Source organism: Monodelphis domestica, chromosome 5, assembly GCF_027887165.1.
Source record: "Monodelphis domestica isolate mMonDom1 chromosome 5, mMonDom1.pri, whole genome shotgun sequence".
Taxonomy (NCBI): domain Eukaryota; kingdom Metazoa; phylum Chordata; class Mammalia; order Didelphimorphia; family Didelphidae; genus Monodelphis; species Monodelphis domestica.
In genome coordinates, this window is record NC_077231.1 from 180,998,034 (window position 1) to 181,010,894 (window position 12,861).

Below are 12,861 nucleotides of genomic sequence, written 5' to 3' on the forward strand. Positions count from 1 at the left end.
TGGCTCATGGTCTTTCTTTTCACTGACTACACTTAGAGCAGTGTAAAGGATGGTCTGGAATAAGTAAAGGTGAGAATAAGAGTCTTTTATAATAGTCAAGGTGAGAAGTAATGACCACTGAATCAGAATAATGGCAGTAAAAGTGGAAAGGAGTGGATGGATGTAAAAAATATTTTAGAGGTGCAATTAATAGCATTTCTCAACAGATTAAATGGCAGTGAGTGTCAAAAGGAAGTCAAAGATGATGCCATTTCAAGATAGGTGACTACGAAAATGATAGTGTCAGCAAAAGACAGAAGAGAGTTGGACTGATAGATGTTATGATCAGAGAGACTGAGTTCTGAGTAAGAAAGATCAGTTTATTGATAAGACTAACAATAACCAATGTATAAATTTGTCCATGATCTCTCTCCAATATCAAAGTAAATTCCTGTAGAGTCTTGAATCATTTAAATACAATTCTGAAAGCTTGTTATTCAGTCCTCTCCTAAGTAACCCAAGACATCTCTAATTAGTGGATACCTAGTGAGGAAGTTGGCTACCATTTTCAGGCCCTTCTTGATCTCATCATGATGGGGTAGGACGGGGGAGTTATTTGCCTGATCATAAGATTCCAATAATCTTTGCTGATCTAGATAGAGAAATCAAGTTAGGTCAGGCCAAGATTGAATTTCCCCATTCTCCCCAGTTCAGGAATCCCAAGACCTGGCCATGGTGTCCCCTAGATATATTTAGCCAAAACTAGTTTTGTTTATTATACAGGATGTGACTTATATTCTCAATGTTAACTATACCTTTTTTAGAAGCTGCTTTGGGGCAAGAATGAAAGGTACTTTCCTGGGTCTTTCAGGACAATGGAATAAAGAAAAAGGTTGAAAATAAATGCATTGTTACAGAACAATATTAGAAATCAAAATGATACAGTATTGTGAATAAATCATCTCAATTGGCTGGAGGAAGATCTTATTTTAGAACCTGTTTAGTCTAAGGGTCCATTGGAATCCTCTTGAAAATATCTAGGGAGGTCACTGGGGATCCCTTGCCATTATCTGCAGAGGTTTCAATTATCATGTTCTAACCTTTTTTGGAGATCAACCCTGACTTAGTAGATGTTAGTGGATAGTCACATTTAGAGTCAAGAAGATCAGGAGTCAAGTTCCACCTGTGACACAAATGGTCATCTAAATGGAGAGCTTCTATCCCTGCACATCTCACAAAATTGTGTTTCCTATTCTGTTCAGCCACCCACCCTTCCAACTTGCCAATCATTATATAATAAAAGCTATATGTAAATAAATAGATGGTATAGTGTATAGAATGTTGGGACTGGAATCAGAAAGATTCATCTTCCTGAGTTCAAATCTGACCTCAGACATTTACTATCTGTGTGAATCCTGAGAAGTAACAACCTCATTAGCCTCAGCTTCCTCTTTTGTAAAATGAAATGGAGAAGAAAAGGGTAAACTGCTTAAGTATCTCTACCAAGAAAACCCCAAATGGAGTCATGAAGAGTTAGACAACACTGAAAAATAATTGAACAATGATTTATATAGTATTTTTAAGTTTGCCAAAGTACACATATTATGCCTTTTGGTTCTTGAAACTCTGAGGCATTTGCTATTATCATGCTTATCTAATAGATAAAGAAATTGATAGAGATTATGTCTTAACCAGTGGCTCACAGTTAGGAAGCATCTAGGGCAGGATTTGAACTGCATTTTTCCTAATGACATATTTAGTGCTCTAGCCAGCTAGCTGACTTATTATATTGAAGTAGAAATAGATAGTTTTGCCTTTTAACTAAACCATATTTTTAGAGTATATATAGCTTGAGGAGAAAACAACAGTGCTGATTTGATTTTTTGATTTTTTTTTATTGATGCCTTTTTATAGTGAATTCTCAAATTTTCAAATATCTCTTTTTCCCAATCCATTATCCAAATAGCTACTTTTAAATCACGGATGATTGAAAGAGTTAGTGAATGAATCAAAAAAGAAGTTATTTCAGAATAACCATTGAAAATGTAGTTGAACAAGTAAGAATAGATTGAAAAAAGTTAATTAGAATCAATGTTTATTATTACTGCCATAGGGGCCTTAGGGAATTGGAAGTATTTTGGTTTTGATACAGCTATTTTAATTTTAATTCTTGTTTATATTGTATGTGCTATGTATGTGCCTGTATGCTGTTTTTAAGGATATATAATTTTTTCTCCTTAATTAAAAATATTCTTTTTACAACAGTGAATGAATATACCATATATGAAACAATTAAATCTCCACTTAGAGGTTTAGTAAAATATGAGACAACAACAGTAGTATCTCTTAATATTCTCTTCCTCCCTTCAGATATTTATTTTATACCCTGATCTTATAGAGAAAAAGTCTCATTGATTTTTGCTTTCACTGCATTAATTCTTGGCATCTATGACAGAGCTTCATATTAACTCAAGAATTTTGAGTATATTTTACTGAATTTGAAATAAACTATTGTGAAAGAGTAACAGTACTCTCCTTTCAATGGACAGGCAATCTGTATTAGTGATCCTTGCTAATAATAGCACTTAAATCTTTATTTTTGGGAACACTGGATGGACAGACCATTACACTACATAATTTTGATCAGCCTTCTCGTCTGAGGGGAATATGGAGATCTATCTTCTTTATGTACTGCTTTACTAGTCATGCCTCCAGAAATATTCTTGGGGGATATGTTTTTAGCATGAATTTTTTTCCATGAAAATGTGTTCTTCTCTCTCCATGATTTTCATTAAATATATACTGATATCTAAAATATATAAGTATACATCAATAATAAGCTCTTACCATTGTATTAATTATACATGTTACATATAAGGATTGCTAAATTCACAACAAATTTGTATTCCTATCACTAGTTCAATTTGCATGCCCTATCAAGCTCTAGTTATAAAGTATTTGAAATATTCCATTGACATATCTGGTAAGTATGGATAGCATTAATTAGCATAAGTTTTTCTATAAATGACATGTCAATCCATGACAACAAAAAGTGTTTGTTACTGATGTCAATCATTCATCTTCTGTCTGTTCAAAAGGTTTCCCTGAAGGAATGTGCATTGATCTGCACTGACCCAAAATATAGCAAAAACATTTCTATATTCTGGAAATAAAAATGGAACTGTATATGCTTTAACAACCAAATGAAAATAAGAATATAGAATGCAAATGTTGGTATGTTTAACTTACAAGGTTAAATTTACTGAAAATTAAGGCAGAATTAGGTGAGGTTTTGCTATTTTGGAATCCTGAAATTTAATTCCACAACAAGCTCTTTTGAACATTGTAGCCCTGAAATTGCCTTTTTATTTGAAATAGTATGATACTGATGACTTCCTTGATTTTCTTCCTTCCTGTCTGACTGTTTTTTGTTTGTTTGTTTACTAAAGTGGACTTTAACTGCTTTTGACTCTCTTCTCTCTTTACAGCTGATAAAGTGTTGGGCTGAAGTCAGGAAGACTGATTTTTCTAAATTCAAATTAGGCCTGAGATATTTACTAGCTGTGTGACCCTGAGCAAGTCACTTAACTCTGTTAACAACAACCACCACCAGCTTTCCCATGGATTCAATTATAATCTATTTTTAGATTCTCTCTCAGATTTGAACATCTAATCCCAGACTTTCCCCTGATCCCCCAGTCTTCCCATTTCCAATTACTCATTAGAAAAATTCACCAGGATACCATTGGTGTCTCATGCTTAATATATTCCCAAATGAATTATCTTCTTTATTAAACCCATCTTTCCAATTTTGCTATTTTTATTAGCAATCCTATCATTTTCCTTGTGACCATCCATTAAGATCTTGGCATCATCTTTACCAGTACTCTTGACAATGCCATCTCTTCCCCATTCAGTCAAAAAATACTGCTATTTTTATCTCCAAGATATTTCTTACCTTGACCATTCTTTTCTACTACCCTGGTTCAGGCTGTCATCATTTTTCATATAGATTATAATAGAAATCTCCCATATAGTCTTGTGTTTGTTTAATCCACTCTATCTTTCACACTGCTCCCATAGTAATCGCTGCCATGTGTAGGGCTCAGCATAGAACTCATCTGCTTATAGATCTTCAGAAACTCCTTATTGTCAACTGAATAAAGTCTAAATTGCTTATTTTGGTATTCAAGGCATCTTACAATAATATGGCTCCAAACCACCTTTCCATTCTTTGCTTCCACAGCTCCTCTTCACCAGAACTTTGGTCAATCCAAAGAAAGTACTCTCCATTCTCTAAACACATCCACTGCCTTTCTGCCTCCATGATTTAGCTGATTGATCTGATTCTGAATCTGATCTGAATCAGCTGAGCTGATTCTGCCTTCATGATCCTTTAGCTGATTATAATCCTATTCCTAAAATGCTTTTCTCACACATTTTTGGTTGAACTTCTTTATACCATTTCTTTCATAAGTCTTCCTGATTCCATCCAGCCCCTACTGACCTGTACCTCCCAGAGTTGTTTGTAGCTCTTTCTAAATTTCTTATGCGCTTAAAATATTCTGATTTGTATTATAATTATTTGGATACATATATTATCTGGTACATTATATTGTAAATATCTTGAAGGAAAGAACCACAGCCCTGTAGAATATAGACTACTATAGGGAAGAGACCAAGTTTTTAAGATTCCTCACACACCTATTTTTTCATGTCTCTATCTTATTGTTTACTGAATACTACTAGCCTTCACTGGTGCCATGCACACAGTGGGTATTTAATAAATGTTTGTTAAATTAAATGCAATTGCTGTAGTATTTTGTCTTAATATTCTCAATATCTAATAGGTAGTGAGTACTTAATACAAATTTTTAAAGGTTTAAGAACATTGAATTAAATTAAACTGAACTTATTGCAAGTAATACTTTCTTAGTTAAATAGTTTCTTAGTTTGTTAGGAATCAATTATTCCCAAAGGTAGAAATTAATTCAAATTCTTAATATATCTCTCATTCTTTATTTTGACTTTCATTGTTCATTTTTCCCAGTTCTAAAACTTTTCACCTTTTTTATTTTTCATTGCTTTTATATTTATTTTCCCCTTTAATTTCCACTTTAATATAATCTTTAAAAATTCAGGATGTAACTTTCACTTTCTACAAGATATCTGGCATTAAAAGTGTCAAAAAAAGCTGTTTGCAAGAGTTGAGTATGTCCAAAAAGAACTATAGTTTATTTCAGTTTTTTAGCTTAAAAATGCTTCCAATTTCATGTCCTGGGCTTTTGTCCATAGGGAAGCCGACTGATTTTTAAGGATAAGAGAAATGTTGAACCAAGGTGTGGTCCATTAGAGGCCTTAGCCTGGAAGCATTCCCCCAATTACAGATAGCAGCCATGAAAAAGTAGGCATTTTAGACAAAAGTCTCATAAGGCAGAACTGATTCTCTTGTTAACAAATGAATGCCTTCATTTTTGTGGAGCAGATGATGATTCCCAAATGTACATGTGCTCTTATGTAGGGTAGGCTTCTGTTAGATTTTGCAGAGCAGTTTTAGTGGCTATAGAAGATTTCAGTGATAGAGCAGTAGAAAGCTTTCTGTATTATATACCATGATCTCTCTAGTGTGCTTTATTTCCTAACATTTCAAAGGTTTATAGTTTTCTTAAATTCTCATAAATTTCTTGACATAGGTCTTTGTTAGATCCTTCTGATCAGTCTCATGTTCTTGAATTTTTTATCATTGTTTTAATTTTTTCTGCCCCTGTAATTCAGAACCAATGCCCAGATGAAAATTGCTTTCCTCTTTTACCTGTCCTAATATCTCAGTCTTGCCTAGTCATTATTTCCATTGCTAGATTCTTCCCTTGTATCATATGGAATGCTTAGTGTTATTTAAATTTTCTTTTTTACCCTCCTCTCTTTTATGTTTCTTCCAATTCTTGAAACTAAGAGAAACCTCAATTTAACCTTAATATACTACATAGAATTTCACAGAATGTTCAGTCTAGAAAGGCCTTAAGGTTGGTTTTGTCTAATTTTCTTACTTAATAGATAAGGAAATGGAGACACATTGATTACAAGAATCACAAAGCTAAAACAGTGGTAAATATATAGAATCCTCATCTTTGAACCCCATCTCTGATAGTTTTTCATTGAACACAAGGCATCACTTGACATTATTGCTAGCCATTTGGGTACTCAAGGAACACCGATTCATAGACCCAGAAGAATGAGTCTTTATATTTCTTCCTTCTCACTATTATTTTCATAATTTTGCTCTTTACTGTTACTCAGTGGTCTTTTCTCTCCTTAAACTTTGGCAATCTGCTTATTTTCTCTTTTCTTTTAATCCTTAATTAAAAAAAAAATATATATATATATATATATATTTAGTAACCACCATTACCAACAGAAAATACAACTAAACAGAGGCATAAAAAATTACATGCAAAACCCCAAACTCCACACTGTTTATAGTTTGTTTACAAAATGTAAATTATATATGTATGCTAATATCGACCTCTGCATTTTTTGAGTTCCTTTGGATTTGTTTTATTTGGATGCTTTTCCCCCTTGATTTTGTAGCCTTTTTAAAAAATGTAATAATGATATGTATTATTATTATTCTCTTTCCTTCTTTTTATCTATTTCCCTTATTTTCTTTATATTTCTTAATAATTGTCATTTCTAATAGCATAATACAATCCATTTCATTCAAGTATCATACCTATTCAGCCATTTCTCCCATTCTTTGCATTTGTGTTATTTCCAATTATTTTGTCATGAACATATACACACTCACAGGGACACAACTTTTTACTCTTTCGGTTATACCCTTCTGGTCTAACTCAGTTATGGGATCTTTAGGTCAACAAGCATGAACAGTTTATAGCCCTTAAAGTATATTTCCATCTTGTTTTCTAAAACAAATTCACAGTTGCTCTAGCATTGCAATAATAGACTTGTTTCTCCATTTTCCTTTCAACATTTAATTTAATCATTTTAACCTATCTGTTTCTCAGTTAACTGTTGCCAGGACCATATTTTGCTAGATTGGTCCTTAGACAGAAGAGACGATCTGTTGCCAGGTACTCTTTCCAAAAGAAGTCTTTCCAGCTTTGTCAGACCCAGTGGAACTTTTGTTTCAGTGCCAAAACCCTTCAGGGATTCCTGATTACCTCCATAGTACAATGAGATTTGAAAATCTGTCTATTCCTAATCCAGATAATTTACCAACATCACATCCTCCCACCTTATCTTCCTTATCTGGGCACCTTGATTAGTCTGGGTCTACCTAATCATGCCCTGCCATTAGCCATAGTGAGTACAGTATTCATTTTGATCACCTTTCTAAGAACCTAGCATCTCAATTTGCCAACCTGCTTAACTCCCATGACCTTTGTTTCTCAGCATCCCAAAGTGGTGTTTATATATTCAACTTAAGCACCATTCCATGTTGATCTAGCTCCAATGTAGAGTCTTGACATTCCCTTCTCTTTTAAAAGATTCTCCTCTTTCTACTTCTTTAATCTCTTTACTTCCTCTTAAACACATTTGTTCCCTTTTGCCTTTTGATTTTATTATACCTCTGGGGCAAGGGTTTCTTCAACTTTTTTTTTTTGTCATGAATCCCTTTGGTGTTCTGATGAAGACTATGGAATGTGTCTCAGCATAATATTTTTTAAAATCATAATTTAAGGAAATGCTAACTTTTAGTAAAAGATTAGTGAAATAAAGATATATTTTTCTTATACAAATTAACAGATTTTCTAAAATCTATCAGTGAACTCTGAAGGGGTAGTGAAGTGGTGGTGGAAGTGTCTCTAGATCCAAAATTAATTATTTCTGCTCTAGTATATAATTTCTCTTGTCTTCATTTTCTAGACTTCAAAATCTCTACTATAAACAAAGCCTTTTCCTGCCTTCAAATTTATTGATTCCCCTTTTCCTTCTAGAATTCCTAGTCTTTTCCTGGGTCTTTGCTGTCATCAGCATTCATGGTTCCTACTATAGAGCATATATATTGATATTAGGAAAAAAGTTAAAAAACAAACAAATTCACTGTTATTTGGGCTCATTATAAGTCTGTTATTTGACCACAATTGGGCATGGACTGCTCTGTATCAATACCCAACATTTATTCACTGATGGAAAATGATGCTAAAAAGATTTCAACAAAGTTAAAAAAAAAGGTTTAAGTTACATGCCATAACAATTGAAAGTATTTTCTCCCTTCTGCAGATTAAATAATAGAAATCCATTGACCCTTCCTTCATCCTGATATAAGAGAGGCAGGAGAAAAGCCTGAAGGAAAGAATATTCTAAGGGGAAGAAAAAGGAACAAGGCACCTATATCTCTGAAGAAAGAACTGAAGACAAGATCTCCTTGAATCTACTAATGTAAGTTATTTAAACTGCATATTGCCTATTCCACAAGACTCTAAAGTATGTTTTTTGCTGCTGGGAAAATGTGGAAGAGAATGAAATTAAAGTTAGGAAAGCCTTCGAGGAGAATAGGAAAGCAAGAGACTCACAGGGTTTGGATCTTGTTTGTATGTTTTACTTATCAAATGTCATTTCTTTTGGTTAGTAACCACCTTGACCTAGGTTTGTGATATTTTGTTTCACATACCAGCTCAAGGCACTATTGTTTTCTATAATTTTGAACCTGAAATCTTTAAGAAGAAATGAATAGATTTGGCATTCCTCTCCTGGAGCTGAATGATAAAAATTTATATATATTGAAGTTACTCATAAAAGTGATACTGTCTATAGGCTTTAGCAACTTTTGTTATTGATATTATAATCCTGCTTTGAATATCACCTTTTTATAATTGTGCATGTTGATGTGTGATTCTATGACTTATTACATCTAATCAGTGGATCATTTTATAACAGCATGGTGAATTCTGTTGTTTTTTTTTAAACATATATTTAAGCTTAGTTGGATTGAATTTATTTTCCTGAACTGCTGGGAAAATGCATAATTTGAGGATTTGTTATTTTGGAATAGAGTATATATTTTTCAGTTTGTTATGATGTGGAAGGTAGGACTAATCATTTGAATAAGAAAGCCAAATTAAAATTCATTTTCTGGAATTATTTGCATATAAGGGGAAAATTAAGTATATTTTCACTCATTATGTAGTAAAGATTTGATATTTTCTTGGAATTCCTAAGTAAGATGTAGCCTCCTAATCCCATAAATCTAGGAATGAACAACTAATAACAATTTCTAGTATTTTGAATGATTTCTAAGCCTCTATATTTAAACATTGGAAAAATATGTCTTATAAAAGAATACATAGTAATAAAATACTCTTAAAAGTATCCTTCTCAGGGGGCAGCTGGGGGTGGCTCATTGGATTGAGAGCCAGGCCTAGAGATAGGAGGCCCTGGGTTTAAATTTGGCCTTAGACATATCCTATCTCTGCAACCCTGGAAAAGTCGTTTAACTCCCATTGCCTAACCCTTTCTGCTCTTCTGCCTTGGGACCAATACACAGTATTGATTTTAAAACATATCAGAGAAAAATAATATCAGAAATACAAATAAGAAGAAAATTGGGAGAAGTAGAGAAGACCGTATTAACATCTTCTTTCTTTTTTTTTTTTTATAAAATCTTCTTTATATAAGAGGTAATTTAACTTGCTCTCTTGAGGAGCACCTATATGTGTGTGTGTATATATGTGTGTGTGTGTGTGTGTGTGTGTGTGTTGATACTTGCTGAGATATCTAAATTTTATAACTAAATTACTTTGAAAAGTTTGAAAAGCTAGAAATGATTAAATGCTGTTTTTTGTTTGTCAAACAGTAGTGTGTTCGTTTTATGTATGTTCCTAATGCATAAGGAACTCCTCCAAAACCAAGTTATTCAAAAGAGCCAATAACAAAAAAAAAATTGTACACACACACATATATATATATATGCACATGTGCACTCATACACATGTGTATATCTGGGCATGTGAATTTCTTTTCATAGGGATCTACAACTGGAAATAAATGACTCCTTTGGAGGAATTACCAAAGGCTTGAGAGTTTAATTTGTTCATGTTCACATAGGTGATAAGTTTAAGAGGTAGAATTGGAACTGAGGTCTTGTTTTGACAATGGTTCTCTATCCACTGTCTCATTCACTTAAGAGTTATACTCTCTATGACTTCAAATTCATATTTTAGTAAGTCCAATAACTTAGTAAAAACAAAATGATTGGTAAAACTTATTTTGAAATCTTTTGTTTCAATTTGTTTCAAGCTACTATCCTTACTTTCAAAGAAAATTTATAGATGTATTTGGGGTATCCTTTATATCTACAAAATAATTTATCATTTTCTGACTGCTTACCCAACTTAAGAGAATATTATAACTATTGGCTACCTTTAGCAGTCCAGAGGACCCCAAACTGGAAGGTGGAGAACATATCCATGCTGTTTTCTAGTCTTCTTTTCCATTCCTATAATTATTTTAGTTATTTTTATGAGACTGACACTCCTTTTTTTTAATCCAGTGGATACTTGGTGTCATCATTTTATCTATAAAGCCTTAAGGAACTGCTCTTTTAACTTTAAGGATGTCTGGTAACATGCCTATATTATTCAACTCAAACACTTCACATTTCATTTCTAGACAGATGCAGCCCTAGGAAACACTTGGGAGAAAAAAGATGTGGCCAAAAGGACATTATGAGATATACCCAAAAAAGTGTGGTGGAAGATCATAAGATTTAAGGATCATGTACATATTTAGAAAAGTATTAAAATGTCTTTTATAAATTAGTTTGCTAATTTATTATTATATTACCAATATAATAATAAAATTATTAGTAGTAATAATAACTGTGATTTCTGACTTTTTTAAATTTGCAAATGTTTAAAGTTTTTGAAACAATTTTGATGAAAAGTTATATCAAACTCTAAGAAGTTAACCAAGTTATAGTGAGAGGAAGTTTGACATAGTAGATAAAAGTCCATCTTTGGAATCAAAAAGCAAGGTTGCTTTATATTACGCTACCTATGTTTATTATCAGCAAGGCAAGTCACTTGATCTGAATCTCCCAAGAGGAGAGACTCTAAAACTACATTATAGATGAGTTGCTGATATGCACTGGTAGAAGTAGTTTCCATCCCCTGAGTTCCTACATGATTCACTGCCATCTAACGTCCTCTCTTCCTCATCTGTTACCCTCTATGCCATGTCTCAGAAAGACAAAGAATTCTAGGATCAAATAGACTGTGTATGCTGAGACTCAGAGTTAATTTTGGACAGTGAGTGAATAATCATTTTATCTATAACATTTAGCCCTGCTTGAAGTCCTTCAGTGATGAGGATCTCTCTTCCTCCTATGGTATCCCAAGTTTTTCCATGTATAATAACTATACTAAATCTTCATTCAGCTTTGGCTGTGAGTTCTGTCCTTAGGATCAAGCAAAATACTCTTTGTTCTATTCCACATAAATGCTCTACTCATATTTAAAGGTATAAGTCTTATCTTTTTCCAAGATAAACATCTCTAACTGCATCAGCTCATCCTTGTGTGGTATGACTTTAAGAAACTTCCACATTTTGGTTGCCTTCCTTTGAATAAATTTCATACTCCTTCCTAAAATTTAAGACTTAGTACTCAGCAGCATACTACTGAATGTGGTTGGTCCTTTGCAGAATAGAAAGGGACTATCACTGTGATCCTCTGACCATGAAATCTAAGATCTCTGGGGGTTTTATTTGTTGGTTTGGTTTGGTTCAATTTTGGCTCTTGTGTTTCATGATTAAGTCCTATCAAGATCGAAGTACAATCAGTTCTTTCTGTGTCTCTGATTGGTTATTGAAATAGTGCTGTGGTTCCTGAATTCCTTACAAAACAGAGCTGTTTGGATATAGGCTAAATTTTCCTCTCCCTTTTTGAGACAATTTTTTCATTTTCCCTTTTCTCTTATTTTTCTGTTCCTACATTATAATGGAAACAGGTCTGGCCTTGGAGTCAGAGGACTCCAGATCAAATACACACTCTGCTACTACCAATTCAGTGGTTATTTGATAAGTGCCTGCTATTTAATAAGCATTAGGGATTCTCAGACAACACTTTTTTTTAAAGAGCCCCTGCCCTTAAAGAACTTTTATTTCATAGGATAGATACAACATAAAAATAGGAAAGTTATTTTTTATTTTAATAAATATGTAGAACAATGACTACTTAGATTTTAATTATTCCTCTTATTCTCTGAATTTTAGTTCTATAGATAAATAATTGGCTATCATTGACTGTACTTTGATAAGTTATTCAGATTCTCCAAAATATTTGGATCAGTTCACAGTTCTACCAGGAGTATATTGTAATATTTATTGGGAAAGGAAATGGGATTGGAAAAATGGGGATAATGGGAGGATTGTATAGGGGTAAGGAGGAGTTAAGGGGAGAGAGGGCATATTGCTTGGTGAGGCAAAGGAGGGAGATGCCCCCTGCTGAGAGGAAACAGCAGGGGTCCAATAAGGACTCTTTGTCCTGGAATGACTGAACTGAAGTTCAGCTCCCTCTATGACCAGAAAAGATAGTCCACTTATCTGACTGTGAATTCAAATAATATAAAGTTTATTAACCAGTTTGGATTGGAGTTTTTCCTCAGCTTCAGAGCTGAGGCCAGGCCCAGAGGCTGGCTGAGGGTTCTCCCACTCCCGTCTACTCTATATCAGTCCAGTTTTGTATAATTCAGAATCTTAGCAGTAGATAGAAAGCAAACAAGAACAGTTCTAACCTTCAGAAGAGATTGGGCTTGAATCTTCAGCTGAACCAAGAAAGAGGTGGCACACCACACCAGACTGGGCTGAACAAGCTCCTCTCTCCTCCAACACCAGGAAGCAAGTCCCAACCTGCAGGAAGGA

The 12,861-nt window shown here is 33.6% G+C and overlaps 1 protein-coding gene across 4 annotated transcripts in view; it reads left to right on the plus strand.

Annotated features, from left to right (window-relative positions):
* The window catches only part of FOXP2 (forkhead box P2), a 694,699-nt gene that overhangs the window by 93,380 nt on the left and 588,458 nt on the right, over nucleotides 1–12,861 (plus strand). For all 4 annotated transcript variants that reach the window (XM_007504164.3, XM_007504167.3, XM_016426114.2 and 1 more), the window contains exon 2: nucleotides 8,224–8,382. The gene's annotated coding sequence lies outside the window, so the exon portion shown is untranslated. The remainder of the gene's footprint in view (nucleotides 1–8,223; nucleotides 8,383–12,861) is intronic.